The following is a 26,012-nucleotide window of genomic DNA, read 5'->3' as shown; positions in this document are numbered from 1 at the left end:
CCTATCAACAGCCAAGGCCTGATTTCTCTGCACAGGGCCAGACCTCAGAAGAGGAAAGTCGTGACCTGTCCAGGAAATGTGAAGTTGCAGCTGCGCTGAAAGTGAGAAGTCGTGGCATGTTTGGGGAGGGCATGGTGCCATATGAGAATGCGGCCGTGAGTTTTTTAATTCATACATGGGATGAGGACGTCACTAGCTGGGAAAGCGTTTATCGCCCACGAAATGAATGCATCTCAGAGAATATACTGAGTCTAACATGTTGCTGTGGAACTGGTGTCACATGTAGGCCAAACCAGATAATGATGGCAGGTTTCCTTCCCTGGCAAACATTAATGCATTGGTGAACCATATGAGTCTTAATGACAATGGTTTCATGGTGTGTGTGTGTGTGTATGCGTGCGCGTGACAATTTGTGTATGTGCATGCATTCATGCACGATAGGGAGTGTGAGAGTGTGTACAAGAGGGAACGTGTCCCTGTGTGTGTATGTGCTAATGTGGAACACAGAGAAGGTGTGCATGTACAGCAATGAGGGAGTGATTGGGAGAGAGTGAGCCTTGCTCCCAGTTTCAGGATTCTCATTCACTCTTACCACCCCATACCAACTTATACCCCCACTCACAATGGCTGAGTGATTGAGAACCCTGAGACTGAGTGAGCCAGACACGTGCACACACTGAACCCTCTCACCCAGTCATTTTAATTAATTACTCTTTTTAACTTTTCGAATTGTTGCTGTGACATTGCTTTACTTTCACTCAGCATTTATTTTATTTTGATACCTCAGCATTTTTTTTTGAAATTCAGTTTATTGTTGTGCAAAATGTTATCTTTCCAAAATTTGTTCTTTGGACCCTTAAGCGAGAAAAAAATGCCGATCTGGTGCCCCCGAGCAAAAAGGTTGGACAGCCTGATTGAGAGCCTTAGATTGGGATTCTCCGGCTGCATGCACCTCAGGACTGAAAACCCCTGCCAGAGCTCAATGGACCTTTTGAAAGGTCCATTGAATTTCCTGTCTTGCCCGCAATGATTTCCACGGTGGGCAAGATGGGAGAATTTCAGTCACAGTCCCAGAAAAAGTACTTTAACAACCTAACTGGCTGCTTGGGCTGGCGTTTCAATCCAGAGTGAGGAGTTCAAATTCGGGACCAGTTCAAGGTTACGACTTGTATGATGCACATCAAACAAGCCCACTGGAACTTTTTAAAGGCTACACTGATTAATGGGAGAAAGAAGGTCCATTGTCAATTAAGGATGGTGGGCCATCTTGCAAGGCTGGAGAACCAATTGGAGGCCCTCTAGCACTGACACATTAGCAGCTCAACCAACTGAGGATGGAGCCTGATTCGTAATGGAGAGAGAGATGACGTTTCAAATATGGAGACTCCATTGTAAGCAAAAGTCAACGTTTTTCAAATTTAGAAATGCTACTGCTACCTGGCCATGATTGTGGAGAGGCAATTCCTCCATGTGAAAACTAGCTCTGCAGACGTGACTGGTGTGGGTGGGAAGGGACTCTCTTACAGGATAAAGTACAGCCTCCACCCCGACCGACCACCGCCCCCTCCCCCTCCTGATCTGAGCTTGCCATGGTTGCTGGTTGGTTAGGCATGGAGAGTCCATGTCTCTCACCGGCACTGATTAGTTCTAATTTCCCTCAATTGGCTATCTGCCATTTGTAGGCAGATAGTTGTTCTGATCCTGTGTCACCTCTTCAAAAATGGTTCAGAGGCAGAGCCTGGATTATAACATGAACTGGCACAAGAGCCAGCAGCACAGATTTATGGACCCACCCACCACTGATCCTGACCACAATATGCTTTTAAAATCTAGCTCCTTACATCTGGTGTTTCTGCTTTTCATTTGTGTTCTCAACAGCCAGAAGGACTCAAAAACATTGGGTCAAAAACAGAAAATGCTGGAAAATCTCACCAGGTCTGATTGCATCCGTGAAGCGAAAAGCAGTGGGTGTCAGGTGTTTCTGAACTGCTAGCACTGGCTAACAAGTTGCTAATTCTTTACTGTCTATGGGGAAATAACATAAATCCAGCTTATTTGTATTTTTTATTGCTTGTTTCAGAGCATTCTTAAATTAAAACATTCAGCTTAAAACCCAATGTTCAAAACCATTTTTATGAAAAAAAAAGTCAAAAGACTCGAGTCATCGACAGTGATTATTTCCTGATATAATTATTTCTTATAATATTCATCACCTTGATCTAGCAAGAAGATGCTGATCTTCAAGTGTTTCAGCTTCATTAACAAATGTTTTTACATTTCCCTTAGAACTGGTGAAAATTGTTTTTTGAATACTCTCATTGCAGTTTTTGTTTAGAGCCCATATTCTTATCTTTTTCCTGAACTTCACACCACTGGAATTGAGCACTAGTAACTACATATGGGGAAGACATTTTGTGTTTACTTCCTCACAAAGCTGAATAACTATCCTTTCAACAGTATCCTATGAAGAAACTGAAGTGAAATGATACTGTTTGAATATATTTTTGTTTTTGTTTGTTTTTCCATACTCTCAAACAAGCTTTGATTTATAACTTGGAATACTGGATATACTTTTATAAATCACATTCTGATTATGTATTACCTGAAATGTATCAAATAATATTCTAAATTAGGCAGAGGAGCAAAGAGATCAAATTGAAAAGCAGAGAAATTATGCTAATCATGTATAGAACTTTAATTTGTCATCTTGGAGAACTCTGCACTGTTTTGGTCACCATATTATTAAAAGCTTATTACAGGATACAAAAAAGATTTAGAAACATAGAAACACGGGAGCAGGAGTAGACAATTTGGCCCTTTGAGCCTGCATTCAATGTGATCATGCTGATCATATATTTTCATTATCTCACTCCTACTTTCTCTCCATACCCCTTGATTCCTTTAGCCACAGGGTCATGTCCAGCTCCCTCTTGAACATATTTAACAATGTGGCCCAACAGCTTTCTGTGGTAGACAGTTCCATAGGTTGACAACACTTTGAATGAAGAAGTTCTTCCTCATCTCAGTCCTGAATGGCATACCCTTTATTCTTGGACTGTGACTCCTAGTTCTGGTCTTCCCCAACATTCGGAACATTCTTCCTGCGTCTAGCCTGTCCAGTCGCACCAAGATTGTATATGTTAGAAGAATGAGATCATCTCTCATTCTTCTAAATTCCAGTGAGTACAAGGCCAGTTGATCCAATCTCTCTTCATATGTCAGTTCTGCCACAGCTGGTGAACCTTTGCAGGACACCCTCAATAGGAAGACTGTCCTTCCTCAGATTAGGAAAATAGAATTGCACACAGTACTCAAAGTGTGGTCTCACCAAGGCTCTGGATAACTGCAGTAAGACAACTTTACTCCAATACTCAAATCTTTTTGCTATGAAGGCCAGCATGCCATGAGCCTGCTGTACCTGCAAGTCAATCTTCAGCAACAGTTCCACCATGACACCCAGGTCACGTTGCACTTCCCTTTTTCCTGAATTGCCACCATTTAGATAATAATCTTTCTTTCTGTTTTTGCCTGGATAGAAATTGTTCCAGACGCAGATGCAGCATGGATTCATGAAAGACAGGTCATATTTAACTACTTTACTGGAATTCTCTGAGGACATTATAAGCACAGTGGACAACGGGGAACTGTTGGATGTGGTTTATCTGGACTTCCAGAAGGCATTTAACAAAAGGCTGCTATATAAGATAAAGGTGCATGATGTTACGGGAAATGTATTAGCATGGTTAGAGGATTGGTTAACTAACAGAAAGCAAAGAGTGGGCATAAATGTGTGTTTTTCTGGTTAGCAATCGGTGACTAGTGGTGTACCTCAGGGATCAGTATTAGGATTGCAATTGTTTATAATTTACATAAATGATTTTTAAATTGGGGACTGAGTATAGTGTGTCAAAGTTCGCAGATGACACTAAAATGAGTGGTAGAGCGAAGTGCGCAGAGGACACATAGTCTGCAGAGGGATATAGGGCAAGGGTCTGGCAGCAGGAGTACAATGTTTGTAAATGTGAGGTCATCCATTTTGATAGGACTAAAAGCAAGATGGACTATTATTTCAATGGTAAAAAATTGCAGCATGCTGCTGTGCGGAGGTACCTGGGTGCCTTGTGCATAAATAGCAAAAAGTTGGTTCACAGGTGCAGCAGATAATTAAGAAGGAAAATTGAATTGCTTCATTGCTAGAGGGATGGAATTTAAAAACAGGGAGGTTATGTTGCAGCTGTCTAAGGAGCTGGTGAAGCCGCACCTGGAGCACTGTGTACAGTTTTGGTCTCCTTACTAGAGAAAGGATGCACTAGCACTGGAGGGGGTGCAGAAGAGATTCATTAGGTTGATTCCAGAGTTGGAGAGGTTGGCTTATCGGAGAGACCGAGTAGGCTGGGACTATGCTTATTGGAAGTTAGAAGAATGAAGGGGTTCTTATAGAAACATATAAAATTATGAAAAGAATAGATAAGATAGAAGCAGGGAGGTTGTTTTCATTGGGTGAAAACTAGAACTAGGAGCAGAGCCTCAGAATAAGGGGGAACAAATTTAGGACTTATTTGAGGAGGAGCTTCTTCACCCAAAGGATTGTGAATCTGTGGAATTTCCTGCCCAGTAAAGCAGTTGAGGCTACCTCATTGAATGTTTTTAAGGCAAGGATAGATAGATTTGAACAAGAAAGGGTGAATGGGCGGGTAAGTGAAGCTGACTCTACAAAATGATCAGCCATGATCTTATTGAATGGCGGAGCAGGCTCGAATGGCCAGATGACCTACTCCTGCTCCTAGTTCTTATGTTCAGATTCTAGCATCCGCAGTATTTTGCATTTATCTTAAATGGCAATTTAAATGGCCCACTGCACCCAATGGGAGAGACACACCATGCTGGGGCCATGAAGTCCTGGACCCTGTTTTGTTTTCCTTCCATTTGCTAGTCTTCTTCAATACTTATTTCTTGCACTCATTTTTTTGGTCCTGTTGATACTGTTTTATCCTTCACAGGTGGCAGTGTGGCACAGTGGTTGGCACTGATGCCTCATTGCTCCAGGGGATCCAGATTCGATTCTGGCCTGAGATGACTGTCTGTGTGGAGTTTGCACATCTTCCCCGTGTCTGCATGGGTTTCCTCCAGCTGCTCCAGTTTCCTTCCATATTCCAAAAATATGCAGGTGAGGTGAATTGGCCATGCAAAATCAATCCTTAGTGTCAGGGGGATTAGCAGGGTAAATACGTGGGGTTATGAGGATAGGACTCAGGTGGAATTATTGTCAGTGCATGCTTGATGGGCCGAATGGCCTCCTCCTGCACTGTAGGGTTTGCATAATTCACGCATCGTGGAAATACCCAGGTCAGTTAGAGAAGCAAATCGGATGGGAAACATTGAAGGGTGGGAGTGGTTAGTGGGAGCTTTCAAGCTGAGAATCTATGGCCACAATTCTCTCATCCCGACTCGCTAATTTTTTGGCAAGTTGGGCCAGGAGAATCACGCGTGCGCTGATTCGCAGATGCATTCCTGATGTGCCCGCGCATTTCCCAGTGATGGATATCCAGTGCAGTTGGGACTATGCTGGAAATCAGCGGGAACAGCAGGTAAGTAATTTTAGTCTATTTTTAATGTTATTTGAAAGTGATTATCAGGCTCGGGGCTGAATTCTCCAGACTCAATAGCATCCCCCACCCTGGCAGTACAATTTCACTCTGGCAGGGTTTAGAATAGCTCCCCACTTTCGGGGAACTATCAAGAGAACTGCTGGAATGAAGGGGGGGGGGTGTAATTGGGGCCCCTCAGGGTGTCAGGCAGCAGAGGTAGTGTCCCCTGGGCATGGACCCCCAGCATTGCCCAAGGATCAAAGTGCCCATGCCCAGAGGGCAACTTGGCCCTGCCAACTGGGAATCGGACAGTGCCAAGGAGGCAGTGCCAAGGGGGCGTGGCTTAGCAGCAGAGCTTAGGGGCAATGGTTCCTGTTGCCACACTGCATTGGGATCCAGTTGAGACCGGAGGGAGACCAGCATATGGGGTGGGGTGGGGGTCTGCCGGGGAGAGGGTCTGCCATCCCTGGGGGGATCTGTCTCTTGGGGGTGGGGGGTGTCTGCCACCCATAGGGGGTGGGTTGTCATTGCTGGGTGTTGGGTGCTGAAGATCAGGATGCTCCTGGACCGGGGGAGTTCAGGACTTGCCTGGGAATGCGTGTGGAGGCCATGATCGGGCTGTGGCGGGGAGGGTGTTGGAGGGGCAGTAGTGCAGAGTTCCCAGGCTGACCAGCGATTGAGCTGGCTAGCAAACTGCAGGCTGACAGTTCAGGACCGCTCTGCATTTGCAGAGTTCTGGAACTGTAGAACTGTGGCATGACTAGGCCCTGACCGCTGAGTGTTTAATGTTATTTATGATTATGACCTTTGCATTGCACAGAGTGTGGGAGATTCAAGCCTGAACTCCCACTGAAAAAAAAAATTGTGATATACACTAATTTTCCCACAAATTCAGCACTTAGAACTTTTTTGGGAGAATTGCCCCGTATTTTCTGGATCTAATATTTTTCATCTGACTGCTTGCATGTGAGATGAAGACAGCCAGAGCGCAGAAGAAATCCAAATGCTAAGAAATATCTTGACTAGAAACAACTTACTGGAGGCTCAGATGGGACAGAGAGTACTTTATGGGTACTCTAACCATGAAGTACAGACTGGAATGAAATGGCACAAACCAGGCCAAGCTGAGCAGCAGTACAACCTGTTAGGCAGAGGAAACATGCTTAGCGGTTCTCATATGGCATTACTCAAGGTCATGTTAGGGTCAAAAAGTAGCTGGATGATGAGAACAGCCTTAACAGCAAATTCAAGCTGAGTTGTACTGACAGAAGATAGGTCTTCAGGGAACATTCCCAACAGGTTTTGAGCAAATTTAAACAAACTGCTCTTTTTGGTTAATTATTCATATTTGACATATGTTATCAAAACTGATTTGGTAGTTATGTGCCATTGGCAGGCTAAGGAATTTTTTTATAAGTAAATGGAGTGATTTTGATTGGTGGCTTATTGAGAGGTTTGAAAGGTATTCTTTAATGGATTGTTTAAGCTGTTTTGCATGCCTTGCGAGTATTTCTTTATCAATATCCATGACTTTTAAATTGATGACAGGAATAATAGCAGGAGGGACTACTACTTAAAGGGCGAAAAGCTGCAGCATGCTTCGGTGCAGAGGGACCTGGGGGTCCTTGTGCATGAGTTGCAAAAACCCAGCCTACAGGTGCAGCAGGTGATCAGGAAGGCAAATGGGATGCTGGCCTTCATAGCGAGGGGGATTGAATATAAAAGTAGGGCGGTCTTGCTGCAACTGTACAGGGCACTGGTGAGGCCGCAGCTAGAGTAATGTGTGCAGTTTTGGTCGCCCCACTTGCGCAAGGATAGTTTGGCCTTGGAGGGAGTGCAGAGGAGGTTCACTAGGCTGATACCGGAGTTGAGGCGGTTGAACTATGAAGAGAGGCTGAATAGACTGGGCTTGTACTCGTTGGAGTTTAGAAGGATGAGGGGGGATCTTATAGAGACTTATAAGATGATGAAGGGGATGGATAGGGTAGAGGTGGAGAGGTTCTTCCTGCTCAGAAGGGACAGCAGGACTAGAAGGCACAGCCTCAAGATAAGGGGGGGGGCGCAGTTTAGAACGGAGTTGAGGAGGAACTTCTTCACTCAAAGGGTGGTGAATCTGTGGAATTCTCTGCCCGTTGAAGTGGTGGAGGCTACCTCGCTAAATATATTTAAGACGCGGGTAGATAGGTTTTTGGTAGGCAAGGGGATTAAGGGTTATGGGGAGAAAGCGGGAAAGTGGAACTGAGCCACTTCAGATCAGGCATGATCTTATTGAATGGCGGGGCAGGCTCGAAGGGCTAGATGGCTCCTATTTCTTATGTTCTTATGTTCTTATGAGTCAGAGCTTTTTGTTTAAAACCGGATTGCATGAGATACAACCTCTGTATTTATGGAGCTTCTAAAAGAAAATAACTGGAATATTTATAATTGTCTCTTTTGTGGAGATCAATTTAAGCTGTTGGAGACTTTTAACTTAAACTGTGCTTGCACCTCCATCTGTTTGTTTTGAAACATCCAACTAAAGGTGTCAAGTGTAATTCTAATATTGTAATATTATAATATAACATTATAGTATATAGAATGTGTTGTGGCACAATGGATAGTGTCCCCGCCTCTGAGCCAGAAACTCCAGGTTTGAGTCCGACCCTAAGACTTGATGGCCAAGGAAGATGTATTCATAACACGGTCAAACAGGTCGATTATTGACCTGCAAATTCTTCCAACACAAAGCAGGTAATAATGGGAGATATTGTTGGTTGGCCAGATAATGGAAAGTAAAATGGAGTCTCTCGTATTACGATCCATATCCCCAGATAGCAATATGCACATGAAAAATGTTGGCCTAGCAACTTGGAATCCTTGAGTGAACTGTAACACACCATCACCAGATTATGATTTGTTCAGTATAGTTAAAACATTTGTAAAATTAGGTGGATGTATACTTTCCACCATTCATCAGAGCTGATATGCATTTTGACTTTCTGGATGAACAAAATTTCATAAAGCAGAGTGACAGGAGTGAATCTACCTGGTTTCAATCTTACCAATATCTCTGTACCTTTCACTTTGGTGCTACGAATGTCCCTGTCAGGCTAAATGTGAAGGTTTGCCACCTTAGCATTCAGATAGCAAAAAAAGACTTTAAACTCTACATTTGGCCTGCATTCAATGATGCCTTTGGTCAGTGGTGAAACACTGGCTGCTCTGTCTCACATCATTGAAACTCTTACATCTGTCCTCGTCCTGTCTTCAGATATCTTCTATGTTGGTTTCCACATATCCAGCCTTCATGGACTAGGGGGCACAGCCTCAAGATAAAGGGGGGGCGGTTTAGAACGGAGTTGAGGAGGAACTTCTTCACTCAAAGGGTGGTGAATCTCTGGAATTCTCTGCCCATTGAAGTGGTGGAGGCTGCCTCGCTAAATATTTTTAAGACGTGGGTTGATGGGTTTTTGATAAGAGAGGGGATTAAGGGTTATGGGGAGAGGGCAGGAAAGTGGAACTGAGCCACGACAGATCAGCCATGATCTTATTGAATGGCGGGGCAGGCTCGAAGGGCTAGATGGCCTAGTCCTGCTCCTATTTCTTATGTTCTTATAAAAGCAGCTTTTTCCTCCTCTGATGTTTATTATTAGGCTGTGCAAATAACTCTTGTTCCCCCATTACCTTTTATTTCTTCATATTTTTTAAACATTTTTTTATTCCATTCTTAAAATTACAAAGCCAATTTGTGGACCGGGTGGACCCTTAATCCATCTCTTTGCATGCTCCAAGAACAAATTCAAATTGAATCCAATTCATATACAAGATCCAAACAGCCAAGAAAAGGCAATCTTCATATATTCAGCAATTTTGCATGCTGTACACCAAATGGTAAGGACTATTTCATCATGACAATGAAGTTGTGCAGGTTGCAGCAAAAATAATGAATTGTGACACATGCTGTGGTGAATACTGAAGAGGTCCTCAAGATAAAGGGGGGTAGGTTTAGAATGGAGTTGAGGAGGAACTTCTTCACTCAAAGGGTGGTGAATCTCTGGAATTCTCTGCCTGTTGAAGTGGTGGAGGCTGCCTCGCTAAATATTTTTAAGACGCGGGTTGATGGGTTTTTGATAAGCGAGGGGATTAAGGGTTATGGGGAGAGGGCAGGAATGTGGAACTGAGCCATGACAGATCAGCCATGGTCTTATTGAATGGCGGGGCAGGCTCGAAGGGCTAGATGGCCTACTCCTGCTCCTATTTCTTATGTTCTTATGTCCTCCAGTGCACTCCAGCACTGGATGCATTGTTTAAGTATCTGAGTGGTCTGTTCAGCATGGAGTGCACACACACTTAGGGTGGTAGAACAGCCAGCTCTGGACTCTAAGATGCTGACAGTACAGCACGCTGATGCAAAGTAAAGACACTGTGCCAGTTGTCAGGATATCAAGCATTGAGCTGCATGATGTGCTGAGCAGGGTTGATAGAGTGGAACGCTTTGAAATTGCTGTCTATGTCTGAATTTAGATGCAGCACCTATAAAGGTGTTGCATATGTGCAGTCAATGGCACCCAGGGGAATGTCCACAATCCTGGAAAGAGAGAAGGCAGTTTAGTCCCCTCTCTTTGTGTACAGAAAGTTAATATATCACCTCCCTTATACATCTGTGGTTGACAAAATGTGAGGTAACCTGTGCTCCTGCCCTCAAATTCAAAGCCACAGTCATCTTCAAAGTTTTTGGCAGTGATCTCACCCTACTTTGAGGATGCAGCTTTGACTACAATATTTCAAAAGCAATCCCTTAGTGAAATAGAGGCATCCAGCACACTGGGACCGATTTTATCATCAAGTTGCGCCCATTTTTAGGTGCGAAAACTTGGTAAAGTTGGTGGTGAGGTGAGTTGCGCGATCCACACCCGCCTCTTCGCTGGTTTCTCCTTCACCAAGAGCCAAAAATGGCTGCTGTCAGGATCGCACCGGAAATGGTTGCAAAGTCAATTTAAATTGTCTTAGTGGCTTCACGCCCAAACTTACTGCATTTCCCCCTTTACCACCGTGTTCGCTTGTCCAGATGCGACGTGAAACAGATGTGTTTAGCAAAGGTCTAATTTGGGAACTACTTCTTCTGAGAAGATAAGTTCCGAGCATCCAGCAGCTCTCTAACTCAGATCGGTGGTGGTGTGGTGGGGGAGGGGAGGTGGGTCAGATGGCTGTCCGGTGGGGGAATGGAGGCAGGTCAGATGGCTCTCTAGTAGGGGGGGTGAGGGAGGTCAGATGGCTTTCTGGTGGGAGTGGATGGTGGGTGCAGGGGCGGGAGGCAGGGGGGTGTCTGCTACCACTCTGCGTGTGATTGGTGGGGGAAAGGGGGGTCCACTGCCACTCCATGTGTGATTGGTAGAGAGGAAGGGTGGGAGGGGCCCACAATTAGTCTGGGTGGCAGGGGGGTAGGGGGGATAAGGGCATCAGTTACATTGTGGGGATATTGCAATATCTGTGGGGGCCGTATTAACCCTGGAGCGAAGTGGCAGGGGAGCGTTTCTCTATTTTTTTTTCTGCGCATGTGCAGTTAGAGGTGCCAATCAGACCTGCAGTGTTTCAGGCATGATAGGCTCCGCCCACAGGCTTCTGCAGCACGATTCAGATTCGTTGCAATATTTTCAGGCTGAATGTGTATGGGATTGCTTGAGAACAGGTCTAAAAGTCGGATCTGAAACACTCCCAGTTCCAAGGCTGCCCAGCACTGATTATTACACAAATTACCAGAATTAAAATGGTAAAATAGGGCCCACTGTTTCATGCTAAGATTGAGAAAAATAATTGCTCCTCCCCTTGAAGACAATGGGTGGATATGGTCTCTTCCTCGCTTTACCTCTCCTTTTCCTCCAAACAGAAGCAGCATGTCTTTTGTGCTGATTTGTTCATTGTTGCTTGGCAGTTAACTGTCAGTCACCATCAATGGTCCATTTTCCATGGCAACACTTATACCAATTTGAGTCCACCTGTTAACCAAACAGCGACCTCTTCTCAGAAAGTATAAAGTTGTTTCCCCTGATATTGGCATTCATGTGATTGCCTTGATGAGTGCAAGATGAAAAGATTCAAAAGCAATTTATTTCAGCAAAACTCAAATTCTGTACTACGAAACAATTATTCACATACCTGAGACAGAGATATAACAAAGACTAAATTCAGAGTATCAACAACACAGTTCAAATCACAGGTAAGTTAAGAATTTCAAAGCAATTTATCAAATTTCTCCAAGAGTTTATTAAATCCAAGGTTTTGCAAGTTTTAGTTTCCAAATGCATTGATAATGCTAAAATGAGACACAGTCTCACAACCGAGCGAGTGTTCATGCAAGCTGAGATTGAAAAAGTTGGTAATAGAATTGTTAATTTATGCCATGCCTGACGCTTGGTCTGAGGTGTGCAAATTTTGTTGTGATCCATTTATGTCTTTACAGAAACCAGTCAATAGATGATTACATCATAAACAGTACCCACAGTATAAAGCACATCCATATCATAATCTCCCTGAAGTGGAAGCGATTTGGCTACACAATTAATGACACTAAACACCCAACAAATCTCTATGATCCATGTACTCTCAGAAAGCAAGGTATTTGTTCTTCCACATAGTTTCAATTTTGGTGTGCCTTCATTCCAAATCAAACAGGGAGAGATATTGGTTGAGTTCAAAATCCTCTACTCCCAACTTTCAGCATCCACTGAAGATACTGAATCCTTGAAAATTGGATCAACGAGCACATGCATATTGTTGGATTCTGAATGACCTGTCTAATTTTCACATGCAATGTGAATATGTTACAGTGATGGGAGACCTTAGGACCAACCAGGACATAGACATCAGTAAACTTGATGAAGGGACAGGCGTAGCCATCTTTAACAAGTGAGACTATACAAACAAAACGCATGTCATTCTTAATGTTTTAAGATGTTTCTTAAGTTTTTTGAAGGGGTAACCAAGAAGATAGATGAGGGCAATGCAGTTGATGTTGTCTATATGGACTTTAACAAGGCCTTTGACAAGGTACTACGTGGTAGGTTGTTGCATAAAGTTAAATCTCATGGGATCGAGGGTGAGGCATCTAAATGGATACAAAATTGGCTTCTTGATAGAAGCCAGAGGGTGGTTGTAGACAGTTGTTTTTCAAACTGGAGGCCTGTGACCAGCGGTATGCCTCAGGGATCAGTGCTGGGCCCACTGTTATTTGTTATTTATATTAATGATTTGGATGAGAATATAGGGGGCATAGTTAGAAAGTTTGCAGATGACACAAAATTGGTGGCATGATGCACAGTGAGGAAGGTTATCTCCAATTGCAGCGGGATCTTGATCAGGCCAATGGGCTGACGACTGGCAGATGGAGTTTACTTTAGACAAATGCGAGATGATGCATTTTGGTAGATTGAACCAGGGCAGGACTTACTCAGTTAATGGTAGGGCATTGGGAAGAGTTACAGAACAAAGAGATCTAGGGGTACATGTTCATAGCTCCTTGAAAGTGGAGTCACAGATGGACTGAGTGGTGAAGAAGGCATTTGGCATGCTTGATTTCATCAGTCAGAACATTGAGTACAGGAGTTGGGACATCTTGTTGAAGTTGTATAAGACATTGGTAAGGCCACACTTGGAATACTGTGTGCAATTCTGGTCACCCTATTATAGAAAGGATATTATTAAACTAGAAAGAGTGCAGAAAGGATTTACTAGGATGCTACCGGGACTTGATGGATTGAGTTATAAGGAGAGGCTGAATAGACTGGAACTGTTTTCTCTGGAGCACAGGAGGCTGAGGGGTGACCTTATAGAGCCTATAAAATACTGAGGGGCATAGATGAGTTAGATAGTCAACATCTTTTCCCAAAGGTTAGGGAGTCTTAAACTAGAGGGCATAGGTTTTAGGTGAGAGGGGAGAGATACGAAAGTGTCCAGAGGGGCAATTTTTTCACACAGAGGACGGTGAGTGTCTGGAACAAGCTGCTAGAGGTAGTAGTAGAGGCGGGAGATGGGGGGACATAATTTTATCTTTTAAAAAGCATTTAGATAGTTACATGGGTATGATGGGTATAGAGGGATATGGGACAAATGTGGGCAATTGGGATTAGTTCAGGGTTTTCTTTTTTAAAAAAAGGACACATTGGGTCCAAGGGCTGTAAACCTCTATGACTCTATGACGATGACTCTATGACAGGTTCAGATTTGTATCCATTGGATCTGCTGCTCAACATGAATGGAATCCTTGCTCAAAAGTAAGCTAAAAGAAACAATTGTTGGACTTGTGCAAGAGTGATGAGCTGTTGCATGATATATATGATGTGGAGATGTCAGCGTTGGACTGGGGTAAACACAGTAAGAAGTCTCACAACACCAGGTTAAAGTCCAACAGCTTTATTTGATAGCACAAGCCACTAGCTTTTGAAGCGCTGCTCCTTTATCAGTGAAATGGGATTTCAGTCACTAACAGGGCATATAAAGACACACACTCAATTTACAAAATGATGGTTGGAATGTGAGTCTTTACAGGTAATCAAGTCTCAAAGGTACAGACAATGTGAGTGGAGAGAGAGTTAAGCACAGGTTAAAGTGATGTGTGTTGCCCCCAGCCAGGGCAGTTAGTGAGATTTTGCAAGCCCAGGCAAGTCATGGGGGTTATAGATACTGTGACATGAACCCAAGATCCCGGTTGAGGCCATCCTCATGTGTGCAGAATTTGGCTATCAGTCTCTGTTCAGTGATTCTGTGTTGATAATTGTTGAGTTCGAAATCCTGTACTCCCAACTGGGTGCCATGAGTATTGTCTTTGAAGGAATGACACCTAACCACCGACACTTTGCATGTTCCTGATATATGGATGGTACTTTTGCTATATTTAAATGCGCAACAGCATTTAGTAATTTCTTTGCATGTCTTAATGGGCTCCATCCTTCGCTCAAGTTCACCTTTGAAATAGAGCATTCAAATATACACCCTTATCTTGACATTCTATGTGAGAAATTTGCCAAAATGTTTTCTACCATGGTCTACTACAAGCTGACTTTCACTGTCCAATATATATGTTGGGATTTTACAGTTCCACACATTATAAGGTTGGCCATATTGACAACTCATAAAGAAGGTCTGAGCCATTTGGTCACTATGCAGGCTTGATGTAGGATAATGGCTATCTTGATCAGATCATTTTGCACTGTATATCACACAATCTCATAAATGGCCTTAAGGTCATCTTTTGGTCTTGATTACACTGGGAGTGCAAGTTATCTCAGAAATGTGACCAACAGGCAAAGTTAGCTGTTTTATGCTACTACTATGCAATAGCAGCAAGAGTAATATTCACCTCTAACAGGATGGTGCCATCAAACCAAAATGATGCTCCACGAATCACACAAAATAATAGTGTGATATATGAATTTCATGATGCTAGCTAAAGATTGGCAGATTGTATCAAAATGCATGTCCCTCCTGCTGTTTGCAGCAGGCAAAGTACATACTGTACCAGCCTGTGTTAGGAAAATGCAAAACACAATGCCCAGTGTTCGGTGTGATTTTGCGATTGGACATCACATGTGAAATAATACTCACTTTGCTGAAAATAATGCTGACAATCAATTTAAGATTGTCATTTAGACTTGCAGTGTGGTGTTTTGCATGTACTGGAAGTTGCATATATTAATACACAGGGTCCTGTTGTTTGCAGGCACAGAAAAAGCATGTAGACACATTGAGCCTGTTTCAGTTAAACAAAATAAATGATAGCCATTCACTGGCTCATTTCTCAGGGCAACACAATCTGAGTCAAGCTAACTGGTTAAATTTTAAACAATGCTTGGCAGCTAACTGTCAATCAAAATTAACTAGTCCATTCTCCATGGCAATGCCTCTACCAATCAGAGTCCACTTGCCAACCAATCAGCATCCTCTACTCATACAATATAAAGTTGTTGTTTCCCCTGACACTGGTATTCTTGCAATTGTCTGATGAATGCAAGACAAAAAGCTTTGGCAAAATCCTTCTTCAACAATACTCTGCATATTTCTTGTGCATGCTCCAATGTCTATACTAGTGACCTACCCACAATTGATGTGACCTGTACAAGAAGTGTGCCTGCATGCACATACTGATGTTATTTTGGCTGGGCAAACATTTATTGTCCATCTGTAATTGCCCTTGAACAGAGTGGCTTGCTCGGCCGATCCACATGTGGCAGATCCACATTGTGGATCTGGACTCGCATGTAGGTAAGGATGGCAGATTTCCTTCCCTAAAGGACATTTTTACAACAATTGTTCATTAGATTAGATTTTAATTAAATTCAAATTTCACCATCTGCCATCTTGGGATTTGAACCCAAGCCCCTTGAGCATTACCCTTGGTCTCTGGATTACCAGTCCAATAACAATATAGTTCCACCTCTGTATTCCCTCTGTGAAGCATGCATAGCAAGTTTATGTCCTTAAAAAAGTATTCAGTCATGAGTGGCACTGAAGGTTAAAAGGATAAATGCAGTCATAGAAGAAAAATTACTCTGTGGATAACACAATAGTTGCTGTATTCCTGGAACCATGTATTATATCAACAGTGGAACATAGCTGGTCACTATTGAATCATATAAAATATAATCTTAGGTTAACAATGTGGAGTTTTGTTATTTTACCGTGAAGTCAGGGAGAAATGTCACAGACCAGTATGCATGCCTCCCTTATGGGATTAAGTAAGTCAGAATCTACAGTTTACACTGTATGTGATTTGTTGGAAGCACCGGCTTGGCAGGCTAAACATCCTATTCTCACTTTCATTTTCTTCTGTTTTATATCTGAATTCTGACAACAGATGAGGTAATACAAAGTGTTTGTTTTCCAGGTGGAAGATGGGTGAGAAGAGGCCTAATGTATTGGGCCAACCTTCTGCACTCAAACAATATTGGAAATATTTCTGGTGTTGTAGCGATGTCCCTGGTGGCTGTCTTAAACAGGCGTCTGGCTCCTTGAATCCAACTCCATCAGCATAATCTTTTATTTCCTTCTTGCTTGTATGCTTATCTAGTTTTCCATCAAATGCATGAATTGATCAGTGCCGGAGTCTACTGGTTCAGTTATAACAATATGACATTTGAAGATGAATTTACTGACCTTGATCACTCATGTGAGGTCATTAAACTTGTTCCTGCTTAATGTCCAGGGCTACACTGCCTCCATTGATCATTGGTTATCTATTCCCATTTCTCAAGAGAAAACTGACACAGCTGTTTACCCTCTCCGGTTAAGTACAATCTTAAAGTTCTGGTATCATTCTTGTAACAAAAACAAACTGAAACAAAAACAGAAGATGCTGGAGAAACTTGAAGGTCTGACAGCATTTATGGAGAGAGAATAGAGCCAACGTTTTGAGTCTGGATGACCAGAGCTCTGTCGAAGGGTCATCCAGATTTGAAACGTTGGATCTATTCTCTGTCCACAGATGCTATCAGACCTGCTGAGATCTTCAGCATTTCTGTAAATTGTCATTTACTTTGGCAGGACTATAATATCCCACTGGGATTGCCTTGGTGGTAAAATGCTGTTTTTATTGTTCTGTGCCTTTATATTTGTTGACCTTGATGGGATAAGTATTTTTTTCTCCAGAAGTTCTCAATCACAAATAAATGTTACTGCCAATTAGCTCTTTTCACGTATGACTCATTTTCGTGGCCCCATTCATTGTTCACCTGTTGGTGGAGCAAGCCAGATGCATATCTCATACATGAGCTTCATCAAAGGCCTGAATAATTTTTATAGTTACATTATCGTTTTATCTACCTTGATCATTTCTCAACTATCTAAATTCAAGAAAACAGAAACTAAGGCCTGAATTTTTTTGGTCTCATTACTGGCAGGACCGGAAATCCCCAACCAAAGTCAACCGATGTTTTGCTGCTCTCCCAATTTTCTGGTCCTGCCTGCACCAATTCCTGATGTGGACAGGACTGGAAAATCCCAGCCTTTGTTTATGCAATCATGTCATCGTGATTTAACCCGTCCAACCCCTGGTGTAATTGTGGTGAATTTTGTTGCAGCCCCTCCAAGGTTAATACATCTCTCCTTGTTTTCCAAAATTGAATAGATGCAGTGTGAACAAGACTTCCTCACTTTTGCATTGCTATCCCTTGAGAAAATGGCCAATATTCCACTGGCATTTTATTTATCCTTTCTCTACCAATATACTACTAACTTTTAATAACATGTTGCTTGTGCTTCCAAATCTCTTCGCTTCTCCATAATTCCTAGTCTGTCACCGATATAAAAATGTCCTGATAATGATTATCAAGTTCATAGTTTCACGTTGAACTCCATCAGTAACAATTTTTCCCCTTCATTATGTGTCCTCTTTTAATTTGCTCCTCCAGTCTAAGTTACTGTCGACCACAAACTATCCATTGATCTGAATTTCCTTTTTGACATGCTCAAAGGGGATCAAATTCTGAAGGATGAAAACATTCTTGCGAATCTTACACTGACGTGCCGAATGCTTTGATGTCACCACAAATGATCTCAGCTTCTTATGTTGAGAAAGATTTGGAAATTTCTGTAGGAACGTAGAGTCAAACAGTCACACTGGTTTACAGCATGGAAACAGGCCCTTTGGCCCAACTTGTCCATGCCACCCAGTTTTTACCACTATGCTAGTCCTAATTGCCTGCATTTGGCCCATATCTCTCTATACCCATCTTATCCATGTAACTGTCAAAATGCTTTTTAAAAGACAAAATTGTACCCATCTCAGGCATCTCATTCCAGACACTCACCACCCTCTGAGTGAAAAAATTGCCCTTCTGGACCTTTTTGTATCTCTTCTCACCTTAAAACTATGTTGTCCAGTTTCAGACTCCCCTAACTTTGGTAAACGATGTTGACTATCTACTTTTTCTATGCCCTTAATTATTTTATAGGCCTCTATAAGTTCACTTCTAAAACTCCAACGCTCCTAGTCTATCCAACCTCTCCTTATAACTCAAACCTTGTGAATGTGTGTGTGTGTGTGTGTATATATATGCGTGTGCATGTGAGTCCAAGAGTTTATGACCTCGCTCAGGCGAGTGCCAGGTGGGATGTGTCTGTTATCTGTGTGTGTGTGAATGTGTCTGAAATCTGGATGTGAATGTGTCTGTTATCAGTGTGGGTGAAAGTGTCCATTATCTATGTGTGTGTGTGTCTGTGTGTGTGTGTGTGTGTGAATGTGTGAATGTGTCTGTTTTCAGTGTGTGTGTGAATGTGTCTGTTATCAGTGTGTGTGTGAATGTGTCCAATATCAGTGTGTGTGTGAATGTGTCTGTTATCAGTGCGTATGTGAATGTGTCTGTTATCTGTGTGTGTGTGTGTGAATGTGTCTGCCATCTGTGTGTGTGTGAATGTGTCTGTTATCAGCGTGTGTGTGAATGTGTCTGTTATCAGCGTGTGTGTCAATGTGTCTGTTATCAGCGTGTGTGTCAATGTGTCTGTTATCAGTGTGTGTGTGAATGTGTCTGTTATCTGTGTGTGTGTGTGTGAATGTGTCTGCCATCTGTGTGTGTGTGAATGTGTCTGTTATCAGCGTGTGTGTCAATGTGTCTGTTATCAGCGTGTGTGTCAATGTGTCTGTTATCAGTGTGTGTGTGTGAATGTGTCTGCTATCTGTGTGTGTGTGAATGTGTCTGTTATCTGTGTGTGTGTGAATGTGTCTGCTATCTGTGTGTGTGTGAATGTGTCTGCTATCTGTGTGTGTGTGAATGTGTCTGCTATCTGTGTGTGTGTGAATGTGTCTGCCATCTGTGTGTGTGTGAATGTGTCTGCTATCTGTGTGTGTGTGTGAATGTGTCTGCTATCAGTGTGTGTGTGAATGTGTCTGTTATCTGTGTGTGTGAATGTGTCTGTTATCTGTGTGTGTGAATGTGTCTGCTACCTGTGTGTGTGTGAATGTGTCTGCTATCTGTGTGTGTGTGAATGTGTCTGCTATCTGTGTGTGTGTGAATGTGTCTGCCATCTGTGTGTGTGTGAATGTGTCTGCTATCTGTGTGTGTGTGTGAATGTGTCTGCTATCAGTGTGTGTGTGAATGTGTCTGTTATCTGTGTGTGTGTGAATGTGTCTGCCATCTGTGTGTGTGTGAATGTCTGCCATCTGTGTGTGTGTGAATGTGTCTGCTATCTGTGTGTGTGTGAATGTGTCTGTTATCAGTATGTGTGTGAATGTGTCTGCTATCTGTGTGTGTGTATGTATCCATTATCAGTGTGTGTGTGAATGTGTGTGTATTCAGTGTGCGTGTGAATGTGTCTGTTATCAGTGTGTGTGTGAATGTCTCTGTTATCAGTGTGTGTGTGTGAATGTGTCTGTTATCAGTGTGTGTGTGAATGTGTCTGCTATCTGTGTGTGTGTGTATGTATCCATTATCAGTGTGTGTGTGAATGTGTGTGTATTCAGTGTGCATGTGAATGTGTCTGTTATCAGTGTGTGTGTGAATGTGTGTGTATTCAGTGTGCGTGTGAATGTGTCTGTTATCAGTGTGTGTGTGAATGTGTCTGCTATCTGTGTGTGTGTGAATGTGTCTGCTATCTGTGTGTGTGTGAATGTGTCTGCTATCTGTGTGTGTGTGAATGTGTCTGCTATCTGTGTGTGTGTGAATGTGTCTGCTATCTGTGTGTGTGTGAATGTGTCTGCTATCTGTGTGTGTGTGAATGTGTCTGCTATCTGTGTGTGTGTATGTGTCTTATCAGTGTGTGTGTGAATGTGTCTGCTATCTGTGTGTGTATGTGTCTGTTATCAGTGTGTGTGTGAATGTGTCTGCTATCTGTGTGTGTGTGTATGTATCCATTATCAGTGTGTGTGTGTATTCAGTGTGCATGTGAATGTGTCTGTTATCAGTGTGTGTGTGTGAATGTGTCTGTTATCAGTGTGTGTGTGTGAATGTGTCTGTTACCTGTGTTTGTGTTTGAATGTGTCTGTTGTAGAGCCATAGAGATTTACAGCGTGGAAACAGGCCCTTTGGCCCAATTTGTCCATGCTGTCCAGTTTTACCACTAAGCTAGTCCCAATCACCCACATTTGGCCCATATCCCTCGATAGCCATCTACCCATGAAACTGTCTAAATGTTTTTTGAAAGATAATATTTTACCTGTCTCTACTCTGCCTCTAGCGACTTGTTCCAGACACTCACCACCCTCCGAGTGAAAAGAATTGCCCCTCTGTACTCTTTTGTGTGTTTCCACTCTCTCCTTAAACCTATGCCATCTGGTTTTAGCCTCCCCTACCTTTGGGAAAAGATGTTGACAATCTACCTTATCTATGTCCCTCATTATTTTATAGAGGCACTTTATAATGCCTCTATAAGATCACCCCTAAGCCTCCAATGCTCTAGGAAAAAATGTCCCAATCTATCCAACCTGTCTTTATAACTCAAACCATTAAGTTCCAATCGCTTCTTAGTAAATCTTTTCTACACTCTTTCTAGTTTAATGATGTCCTTCATATAATTGGGTGACCAGAACTGTACACAGTATTCCAAGTGTGGCCTCACTAATGTCTTATACAATTTCAACAAGACGTCCCAACTCCTGTATTCATTGTTCTGACTGATGAAACCAAGCATGCTGAATACCTTCTTCACTGTGTCCACCTGTGACTCCACTTTCGAGGAGCTATGAACCTGTACCTCTAGATCTCTTTGTTCCATAATTCTCCCCAACACCCTACCATTAACTGAATAGGTCCTGCTCAGATTCAATCTACCAAAATGCATCACCTTATGTTTATCTGAATTATACTCTGTCTGCCATTCATCAGCCCACTGGCTTAATTGATCAAGATCAAGATCCCATTGCAATCCTAGACAACCTTCTTCATGTCCACTATGTCCCCAATCTTGGTGTCATCTGCAAATTTACTAACCATGCCTCCTAAATTCTCATCCAAATTATTAATATAAATAACTTGCAAAATTACCTGGGTGGGATTTTATAGCCTCGCTTGTCCCAAAACCATAAAATCCTGCCTGCGGTCAATGGACATTTCCATTGTCCACTCCTCGCTTGGTCTGATTTTGTAATGGGTGGGGCAGAAAAATTCTGGCCTATTGGCATATTGCACAATAAACCTGGGTAAATCAAGCAATCCCATCATGGGATGGCTTATCTTTGCACAGTTTGATGCTCAGCAGAAGTTAGCCCAATTGTAGGCCTTAGAACAATAAGGAGTATCTTGGAAACACAATGACAATTGAAGAGAGAATCATCTTAGATGGTCAGCAAAAGCCTCCGAGTTTTTGAGTGGCATTATTCATGAACAAATTGCCTGCCCAACTCAGATGTGTGGTGTCAAAATGAGTAGAGCAATACCTTGATGTGTGCTTTCATTTTGCGCAAGCATGTTATAGTCACTCCATTGTCTAAAAGTCAAAACGCCACAGTATATTTTACAGTAAATAATTAGAAATGAATAATTTAACTTATTCAGATCAGAATTTAGCACATTCTGTTCTGCATTCTTATTCCTGCATTTTAGGAAGTCAAGGAGAGCAATTACTCTGTTCATTAGTTACATTTTGTCGGCATGATAACTTGATAGGGAAGGACCAAAAGACAATAAAGTGATTCATTTATTTCAATGTCATTCATGGGCTTAATGTAGTCAAACTCATAAAGAAAATCATGTCCTCTTTATTTCATTGTAATATTCCAACTTACTCTTTGCTGCAACTATTGGAAATAATACATGTAAAATGTGATTCTAAGCCAGTAATTACAAAATGTTTTACAGTAACTACTTTAGCAAGAACTTATTGAAATTTTATGAAAATTTGGCATCATGATAGTTTAATTAAAATCACAAATACTGATCTGAGTAAAACTGTTTCAGTTTGCAACACTGCACTTACACCTTAATTGTATCCTCATTACAACTTGTCAAGAAAGTATAATTAAGCATGAATACAAGACACAAAAATGATCTTTCTACAACATTTCACTTACCCAAAATACATTCATCCTTTGAAGTAAATAACAGTAAATATATTTATTAGTTTTTGATACAGATTCATTGTTCTCATTCCATGCTTTATTATGCTCTTGAGTGAAGGGTATAGAGTTAGAGGACAGTGAACTACTAACTTGATTCCTATATTTAAAAAGGGGGATATACAGATCCAGGGAAGTATGGCGCAATTAGCTTCACATTGGTGTTAGGAAAGGTGCTTATTGAATAAAAATTCAGAAACTGAATAAACTGAAGCCACAATAAAAAATGTCAGCACAGTTCTTCGAAGGAGTGACAGAAAGTTTCTACTGCAATATAGTAGATGTAATAAATTTGAATATTTAAAAGTCCTTTGTTAAGGTACCATATTGTAGACTCATGACTAAGGCCCAGAACTTCCAGCGTTCAACTAACTACCTCCTAACTACCTAACTATCATCTAACTAACCCCAACCCAACTTAGCCATCACCCACTTATTCCCTCACCCACCCATCTATCACTTTACCCCCGTTCCAACCATTTCCTATCCTACTACCTCTTCCATCCTACACCCTCCCCAAATTAATTTCACCCGACCACTGATCCATCTGCCCTTCCACCCCTCAGCCATCTACCTGCCACCACACCCCATAACCTATTTAACTGTCATGGTATTGCCTCACACTCCCACCTGCTCACTCTTTAATTGCATACGTTTACCACCTCTCCATAGCTTCTAAAAGTGGCTTTGGGATTTTTAACCTTACTGGAATATGGTAGCTTGTGCTAAACTTGGCACTAAAAAGGGGTGTAGCTTTGCATCCCCTGACAATCCTGCATAATGAAGAAGGACTTCCAGCGGAAGTTTGGGTAGCAATATGTGATTGCCACTCCTTGAAACATTCAGCCCTAAGAATAGAGCATATGAAGTCATGATAACTAGCAGAATTGAGAGGAGGTTGGCTGTGAAGCAGAAAACAAAGAGTAGGAGTTTTGGGCCCCATATCTCGGGAAGGAGGTGCTAACCTTGGAAAGGGTCCAGAGGAGATTCACAAGATTGATCCCTGGAATGAAGAGCTTGTCATTGAGGTCTCTGGGTCTGTACTCATTGGCGTTTAAAAGGATGAAGAGGGATCTTATTGAAATTTACAGGTTACTGCGAGGCCTGGATAAAGTGGACGTGGAGAGGATATTTCCACTAGTAGGAAAAACTAGAACCAGAGGGCACAAACTCAGGCTGAAGGGACGATCCTTTAAAACAGAAATGAGAAGGAATTTCTTCAGTCGGAGAGTGGTGAATCTGTGGAACTCTTTACGCAGAAGGCTGTAGAGGTCAGGTCATTGAGTGTCTTTAAGACAGAGATAGATAGGTTCTTGATTAATAAGGAGGTCAAAGGTTTAAGGAAAAAGACAGGAGAATGGGGATGAGACAAATTTCAGCCATGACTGAATGGCAGAGCAGACTGGGTCAAGTGGCCTAATTCTGCTCCTGTGTCTTATGGTCTAAAGATAGTTAGTCAGTCTCAACAATTTGCATTTATATAGCACCTTTGATGTTGCAATATATTCCTAAGTACTTTACAAAAGCATTATCAATTAAGTTTCAGCACCGATCCAAAGAAAGCAGTGTCAATATAGATGACTAAAAACATGTTCAAAGAGGTAGGTTTCAATGTCTTAAAAAGAAGACAGAGAAGTAGAAAGATGAAGGGATGTAGGTAGAGGATTGCAAAGTTTAAGGCCTAGGCTGCTGAAGGCAGAGCAACTAATGATGGAGTTTAATCGAGTGAGTAAAAACAGGTGTATGCAAGATGCCAGAATTAAATGAGCATACCAAAGGTTTGAAGGGCTGAAGAGTTTGCAGAGAAAGGGAGAATTGATCATGGAAGGGTTTGAAAACAAGATGAGAATTTTCAAATTGAAGCATTACTGGACCAAAAACCAATGTAGATCTCCAAGCACAAAGTTGATGGGTGAACTGGACCTGGTGTAATGTAAGATGCAGCAAAATTTTTAATGAACACAAGTTTATGTCTGCTGGAGATGGTAGGCCAACCATTGAAATAGTCAAGTCCAGCAGTAATAAAGGCTTATATAAAAACTTCACTGGCAGATAAGCTGAAGTAGGTTGAAGCTCTCTCGAGCTCTCCATTTATCTTTAATATTTATCTTCAATGCTTCAATACGATCCAGTGTTGAAAGAGCAGAAATTTTCTCCAATGTTTGGAAGACCAAAGCCAATGTCTTTGGACTCTACCAGAGTGATTCCAGGGATGAAAGGGTTACCATATGAAAAGAGATTAAATAGTTTGGGATTATGCTCACTGAAGTTTAGAAGGATGAGAGGGGATCTGATCAAGGAGACAAAATACTAAAAGGGATTGATAAAGTAAACGTAGACCAAATGTTTCCCTTTATGGGTCAATCTGGAACAGGTCACAAGTACAGGTTGAGAGTTGGTAGATTTAAAACTGAGATGAAGAGGAACTACTCCTTCCCCTCCCAATGCAGGTTCCTTTCCAGTCCAGAACAGATGTCCCAAACACTGGCATTTAGCAAGCAACACAGTCATCTGGACTGTCATTCTTTGATGTAAAGAATAGTGTCAATTCCCTTCACAATATTGTTCCCTATCACCACTGCATTCCTTTTTCCTCCCCCCACTTGAATGATTTCCTGTATCATGGCATCATGGTCAGTTTGCCCATTCACCCTGCAGCTCCCAGTTGCATCCAAAAAAGCTGATAGAATCTCAGCCCTATTGCTGAATAGCCATGGCTAAGGTTCCTTCAGTTCTGCCTTCTGGATCCCCTTACCTGCCTTGTTCACAGTCACAGTCCTGTCCCTGACCACTGACCAAATCAGAAGACCCTATCCTGAAGGGTGTGACAGTCTCTTGGTATAGAGCATCCAGGATATGTTCTCCTTTCCTTCTGGATTGCATTGTCTGCAGCTCGGCCTCCAGCTCTCAGTTGAAGGTCCTCAAGCCACGAACATTTAATGTAGAACTGTTTGCTGTGAATCACACTGACATTCAGGAGTTCTCACATGTTGTAACTGCCATCCTTCATGTGTTTTAGTTATTCAATTATTTATTTCCCTTTTTTAATATATCATTAACTTTACCACCAGTTTCTATACTATTTTAAACCTTAGAAATAGAATAGACTTTAACCACTTACCTGATGCTCACCAAACAATGAGCTTATTTCTTTGTATTTGAGTAAGAACCAATTCCTACAGGATGAACAAGTTAGAGAAAGTAAAGCAGGACCTCATTCCCCTTTTACTTACTTGTACCATTTTATTTATTTTCACAATACTTTCCAATTACTGGCAAAGTTAGATTTTTCAAGAACAAGACCAATACTTTAATCTCTCCCACTCACCAAACTCCCAGGTGTAATATGGGCCTTAACCCTTCATTTGAGCTTTTTAATAACAAAATGTTAATATGTCTCTTGCACC

The 26,012-nt window shown here is 42.0% G+C and overlaps 1 protein-coding gene across 3 annotated transcripts in view; it reads left to right on the top strand.

Annotated features, from left to right (window-relative positions):
- Positions 1-26,012, top strand: part of tusc3 (tumor suppressor candidate 3) — a 350,535-nt gene that overhangs the window by 303,417 nt on the left and 21,106 nt on the right. The gene's annotated exons all lie outside the window — the stretch shown is intronic.

Source organism: Carcharhinus amblyrhynchos, chromosome 1 (genome assembly GCF_965287045.1).
Source record: "Carcharhinus amblyrhynchos chromosome 1, sCarAmb.v2.hapA, whole genome shotgun sequence".
Classification (NCBI taxonomy): domain Eukaryota; kingdom Metazoa; phylum Chordata; class Chondrichthyes; order Carcharhiniformes; family Carcharhinidae; genus Carcharhinus; species Carcharhinus amblyrhynchos.
Note: the sequence above shows the minus strand (reverse complement) of the source record. Positions and strands in the feature narration are given on the sequence as shown.